Source organism: Phaenicophaeus curvirostris, chromosome 30 (assembly GCF_032191515.1).
Source record: "Phaenicophaeus curvirostris isolate KB17595 chromosome 30, BPBGC_Pcur_1.0, whole genome shotgun sequence".
NCBI lineage: Eukaryota > Metazoa > Chordata > Aves > Cuculiformes > Cuculidae > Phaenicophaeus > Phaenicophaeus curvirostris.
Genome location: NC_091421.1, coordinates 4,800,487 through 4,807,136, shown reverse-complemented (window position 1 = coordinate 4,807,136; position 6,650 = coordinate 4,800,487).

Genomic DNA, 6,650 nt, shown 5'->3' with positions numbered 1-6,650 from the left:
CCCAACCCATCCTGTGTTCAGTTCTGGGCCCCTCACCACAAGAAGGATGTTGAGGCTCTGGAGCGAGTCCAGAGAAGAGCAAGGAAGCTGGTGAGGGGGCTGGAGAAGAAGAGGAGCGGCTGAGAGAGCTGGGGGGGTTTAGGCTGGAGAAGAGGAGGCTGAGGGGAGACCTCATTGCTCTCTGCAACTCCCTGAGAGGAGGTTGTGGAGAGGAGGGAGCTGGGCTCTTCTCCCAAGGGCCAGGGGACAGGACGAGAGGGAATGGCCTCAAGCTCCACCAGGGGAGGGTCAGGCTGGACATCAGGAAAAAAATTTTCACAGAAAGGGTCATTGGGCAGTGGCAGAGGCTGCCCAGGGAGGGGGTTGAGTCCCCTTCCCTGGAGGGGTTTAAGGGGCGGGTGGACGAGGTGCTGAGGGCCATGGGTTAGCGATTGATGGGAATGGTTGGACTCGATGATCCGATGGGTCTTTTCCAACCTGGTGATTCTATGAAACATCAAATGGCCAACCTCGTTGCCATTTTCTTTCAGGGGTGGCTTCCTCCGGGCCTGCGTGGTGGATCCACAGGAATTTGGGCTGGGTGGGGAGCGCCTTGGAGCGGCAGCTGCTCTCTCTGGCTGCGTGTGCGAGTCGCTGGCACGCCTGCAGGCAGAGGCGTGGGACCTGTCGGCTCTCCCACCCCGTCAGCCCAAGGGCAGCGGGAGCTGACACAACCTTCCTGGAATCTCTCCCGCTTGAAGCAGGAGGAGTTGGCAGGCGGGGACCGAATCTTGGCAGCACAACAAGGGAACGCTGGTTTCTCTGAAATTCTTGGACTCGTTTGGTCAGGGCGCTGACATGTGGAGTCAGGGCCGAGCTGGCGTGAGCATTGCTGTGGCTGCGGGGATGGGGGCTGGCTGCAGCAGGGTCTTTCCCGTGTCCCTCCAGGCTGGTAGCAGCTCAAATCTATTTATTTTCCCTAATTTGGGTGGTCCAAGTAGTGGCCAACCTTGTCCTTCATCCCTCCTCTCGCCTTGGGCTGAGGAAGGGAGATGTGGGACCAGGGTTAGAAAGCTGCTAACGTTGTCGTGCACTGGTTTTGGTGCTGCTGGGAGTCCCAACCGTGCTGGAGCGACTCACAGAGTCCTCCTGGGATCCAGTTCCCCTGAACCAAAGCCAGGCTGAGGACATCTCAGCCACTAAACATTGCATGGATAGTGGTTGATAGGAATGGTTGGACTCCATGATCCGGTGGGTCTCTTCCAACCTGGTTATTCTGTGATTCTGTGATTCTGTGATCTCTGAGGTGCAGGTCCCTCAGCAGATCCAGGCAGGCTCCTGCCTCCCAGGCTCTGCTTGAGAAGGAGAGACTGGTGTGCCCAGGTGGCCAAGAAGGCCAGGGGCATCTTGGCGTGGATCAGACCCGGCGTGGCCAGCAGGGCCAGGGAGGTTCTTCTCCCTCTGGACTCGGCCCTGGGGAGACCGCTCCTCGAATCCTGGGGTCAGTTCTGGGCCCTCCCCACAAGAAGGATGTTGAGTCTCTGGAGCGAGTCCAGAGAAGAGCAAGGAAGCTGGGGAGGGGGCTGGAGAAGAAGAGGAGCGGCTGAGAGAGCTGGGGGGGTTTAGGCTGGAGAAGAGGAGGCTGAGGGGAGACCTCATTGCTCTCTGCAACTCCCTGAGAGGAGGTTGTGGAGAGGAGGGAGCTGGGCTCTTCTCCCAAGGGACAGGGGACAGGACGAGAGGGAATGGCCTCAAGCTCCACCAGGAGAGGTTCAGGCTTGATATTAGGAAAAAATATTTCATGGCAAGGGTCATTGGTCCCTGTCCGAGGCTGCCCAGGGAGGGGGTTGAGTCCCCTTCCCTGGAGGGGTTTAAGGGCTGGGTGGACGAGGTGCTGAGGGACATGGGTTAGTGACTGATGGGGATGGTTGGACTCAGTGATCTGGTGGATCTCTTCCAACCTGGTGATTCTATGATTTTATGAGATGGGGACTGAGCAGCAGGGACGGCTGCAGGACAGGAGAAGAGGTTTCCACATGGCTGGAATGGTGAATAACTGGAAAGAGCTGAAAAAAAAGGAGCAACGCAGCCTTGCAGAGGACAACACGGCGCGGTCACCCCAGGGAGTCTGAAGGGCTGTGGGAGAGGAAAGCACCGACCGGGCCACTGTCCCCGGTGAAGGATTCTTGCTGAACAGGGTAGAATTTCTCCTCCTTTCATGCCAGGCTGTGTGTGCGGAGGTGGCCTCCCCGCCCCCGCTGCAGGTGAGGCTCTGCACACCTGGGAGGCTGGGCCCTGGCAAAGCACCCAAGGCTCAGGTGTTCACATTCCTCCCCGGATTGGCCGAGGAGAGAAAAACCTGCCCTTATACGGTCAAAAAAGCCAGTGGTGCTGCTCCTCCTCCCCACCAAGGTTGGGTTGATGGGGCATGTTTGCCTCCACCCTTCCCTGCTCTCCTCTCCCGTCTCCAGGTGTCTTGGAGACAATTATGGGGTTGGCTTTGGAGCCGCCGTGGCTTGCAGCGAGTGGGGCTGGATTTGTGTCCCCCGAGAGCCCAGGAAGCGATGGGTGGGCAGCCAAGGGGACCTTAGGTGGGGCTGGTGAGCTCTTCAACCTCAAGTAGGTAGTAGGGATGGTAGAAATCCCTGCCTGATGGCTGAGCCTCTTTCCTGCTTGCGGAACTCCCTGCTCTCGAGAATTTGTTAGGAAAACCAGATTATACCCCCCTTGACTTGATCCTGTCTTAGGCAAAACCAAACAGGAGAAACTGAGGCACAGGTTTGGCCAAGATGAAGCAAGGAAAGGGAATTAAATGCTTGTCTTTGCCCAGGATTGAGACAGTTCCTTTTCCCAACATCTAATTTGTTGCTTCAGTCCTTGGAAACGCTGTGCCGGGCAGCAGGCCTGGGAGATGAACTTCGAGGAGCCATCGTTCTCCTCCTAGCTTGTTCTTTTTCTCCTGGAGTCGCTCCAGACGTGAGCTGGAACCCAGGGTAGCAGCTGTGGGACTGGGTATAGTGGGAACTCTCTGGAGCTCTAGGCTGTTCTTTCTCGACCCCAGGGAAACGTTTCCATCTCGCTTCGCGCACATTTAACAACGTGAAACATGGGGAGGGACTTTTCCCCACTCTGGGACAAAGCATGAACTAAATTTGGTGATGTGTGTGAGAGCAGCTGCTCGTGGCCTGGGGCAGGACTAGAGGATCTGCTGCTACTTCTACAAGGTCTGAGACCTTTTTTTAGTGGAAGCCTGGTGGGCACTTGCTGCTTCTGCAAAGAGGAGCAGCCCTACAGCTGGAGGGAAGGAAGAGGTGGGAGAAGAATCAGAGTCACTCTCAGATGCAGCAGGATGGCTCTGGCCCAGGGAGCAGAAGGGCTGAAGGCTGGGTTTCCAAAGAAAAACATAATTCGGCTCTTTATAAAATTATTTTTAGTGTTTTCTTACAGGGTTTGGCCCTAAAAGGACAAATAAAGCGCTGTCTCTGCAGGTCAAAAAGGGTCCTTGGCCATTTTTAGAGCAGTGCTGAGAGCACAGCCCCCAGCCAGAGCTTTTGGTGTCAGTGACCAACACCAGACACCACGAAGAAGGTGGCAGCTTCATTCCCTGGACTGGTGGCATCTGATGGAGTGAGGTGTTTCTCAGTATTATCATAGAATCACAGAATCACCAGGGTGGAAGAGACCCACCAGATCATCGAGTCCAACCATTCCCATCAATCACTAACCCATGTCCCTCAGCACCTCGTCCACCCGGCCCTTAAACCCTTCCAGGGAAGGGGACTCAACCCCCTCCCTGGGCAGCCTCTGCCACTGCCCAATGACCCTTTCTGTGATAATTTTTTTCCTAATGTCCAGCCTGAGCCTCCCCTGGTGGAGCTTGAGGCCATTCCCTCTCGTCCTGTCCCCTGTCCCTTGGGAGAAGAGCCCAGCTCCCTCCTCTCCACAACCTCCTCTCAGGGAGTTGCAGAGAGCAATGAGGTCTCCCCTCAGCCTCCTCTTCTCCAGCCTAAACCCCCCCAGCTCTCTCAGCTGCTCCTCTTCTTCTCCAGCCCCCTCACCAGCTTCGTTGCTCTTCTCTGGACTCGCTCCAGAGCCTCAACATCCTTCCTGTGGTGAGGGGCCCAGAACTGAACACAGGATTCAAGTATTTCCCACTGGAATGTGGTGGATGAGGAACATGCTTTGGGATCAGGCAAACCTCTGTGCCTCACTTCTTGGACCTTCTTGAAGCATTCGGGGAAAGATCTTGACCAGGCTTTGGTGTCTTCTTCCTCAGTGCATGGGAGTTCTTCTCCCTTCCTCTGGGAAGGCTGGGCTTGCTGGAAGGGTTGTTTGGAAGGTGGCAGCTCTAGGGCTTGGAGGTGTTTGCAGTGGTGTCACCTGCCCAGGAGAGGGAGCCTGGAGCCCACACTTGGGTGCTGCAGGGATGCGGCACCCTTAGATGTGGGCTGAGGCTCAGCCTCTCCCTGCTCAGAAGGCAACAGAGCTGCTCTGCCGCTTCCCTCTGTCTGCTTTGGCTTGTCTCCTGGACACCAGCCCAGTTGCTGTTGTGCAGAGGCGAATTATTTCCCCTGTGATCTTCCCTGACGGCATCTGCGCCACCAAAATCAGCTCTTCCTTGTGCTTTCACCACATGGATTTATCTGTCCGTGGCTATTGCCCTGGGGCTTTGTCTCGCAACTGGGCCATGTCCTGGACATCTGATGTCTTCTTTCCCCACGTCTGGGTAGATGCTCCGATCTTTGGCTCCAGACGGGGTTTGAGATCATCTTTGGGAAGCCTCTTGTGGTTGAAACTATTACGGCTTTACCTGGAGATGGCTCTGCTTTGGATGGCACAGATGTAGAATCAGAAAGATGGAATCATGGAATGGTTTGGGTTGGAAGGGACCTCAAAACCCATCCAGTTCCACCCCTGCCATGGGTAGGGACACCTCCCACTGCATCAGGGGCTCCAAGCCCCATCCAGCCTGGCCTTGGACACCTCCAGGGATGGAGCAGCCACCACTGCTCTGGGCAACCTGGGCCAGGACCTCCCCACCCTCACAGGAGAACATTTCTCCCTAAGATCTCATCTCAGTCTCCCCTCTTGCAGCTGAAAGCCATTCCCCCTCGTTCTCTCCCTGCCCTCCCTGATCAAGAGCCCCTCTCCAGCTTTCCTGGAGCCCCTTTCAATCCTGGAAGCTGCTTTAAAGTCTTCCTGGAGCCTTTTCTTCTCCAGGCTGAACAACCCCAATTCTCCCAGCATGTCCTCACATGGGAAGGGCTCCAGCCCTCGGATCATCTCCATTGTCCTCAGAACAGTGGACCGATCCCAGGTTTCCAGCTTCCCAGTCCCCTGCTCTGGCCCCGGGGCTCTCTCCCAGTCCCCTCAGTGGTGAAGGCTCAGAAGCAGCACAAAAAACCCCTAAAACTTTATGAGACGGAGGGAAAACAGCCAGAAAATCTTCTTGCCGGACTGAGCTGCTGTTGAGCCCCTGCCCGTTCCAGCCTGGCTATGAGTCTCCGTCTCTGCCCATCCTGTTCCTGCCTTCCAGTTCCTCCAGACTGAGTGGAATGATTTGGCTTGGAAGGGACCTCAAAGCCCAGACAGTTCCTCCCCCTCTGCCATGGGTAGGGACACCTCCCACTGGATCAGGGGCTCCAAGCCCCATCCAACCTGGCCTTGGACACCTCCAGGGATGGGGCAGCCACCACTGCTCTGGGCAGCCTGGGACAGGGCCTCCTTATCCTCACAGCAAAACATTTCTTCCTAAGATCTCATCTCAATCTCCCCTCTTTCAACTCAAAACTCCTCATCCTCTCCTTGCGCTCTCCAGCTTTCCTGGAGCCCCTTTCCATACTGGAAATACTTCCATTCTTCCATACTGGAGGCTGCTCTAAGGTCTCCCTGGGGCCTTCTCATCTCCAGGATGAACAACCCCAACTCTCTCAGCCTGTCCAAAGCTGGAACAGGTTGCCCTGGGAAGTTGTGGCTGCCCCATCCCTGGAGGTGTTCAAGGCCAGGTTGGATGGGGCTTGGGCAGCCTGGTCTAGTGGGACATGTCCCTGCTCATACTAGGTGATCTTTAAGGTCCCTTGTAAGCTAAACTATTCTATGATTCTGTGACTCCAGAACTGAAATCAGGGCTCCTGGTGGTGCCTCATCAGAGTGGAGCAGAGAGGCAGAATCTTTTCCCTTGACCTCATGGTCGCACTTCTGATGCAGCCCAGGATCTGGTCTTCCTGCTGGTCTTCTGCCCCGTCCCCCTTGAGTTGAGCCTGAGGGTGAAGTGGGTAGGAAAGAGCAGAGCAGATATCCTCCTCATCTCAGGTTCTCTCGCACCTCTGGGACCCCCTCACCTGTTTTGGACCTCCTCCCTTAGAGAAGGTGGGTTTTTTTTTGAGTCAGGAGCACCAAGAAAACCCTTGTGCTCTGGAAAGGCACTTGAGGAATGAGGGGCAGTGTGGATCCCCAGGATGGACCTGGGTCACAGTCCCCTTTGCAGAGGGGGGAATTTAGCAAGGAGAAGCTCTGCGGAGGTGGGCGTGTTGGTGGCCTGCACGATAACCCTGCATCTCCTGGAACGTGTTGAGCTGCTCTGCGATTCGATGCCATGTGGGAGGCTGGGAATATGGACCAAACCAATTACCTGAGAAGCAATTTCAGCTTCATTTCACTGCGGAGTTGAA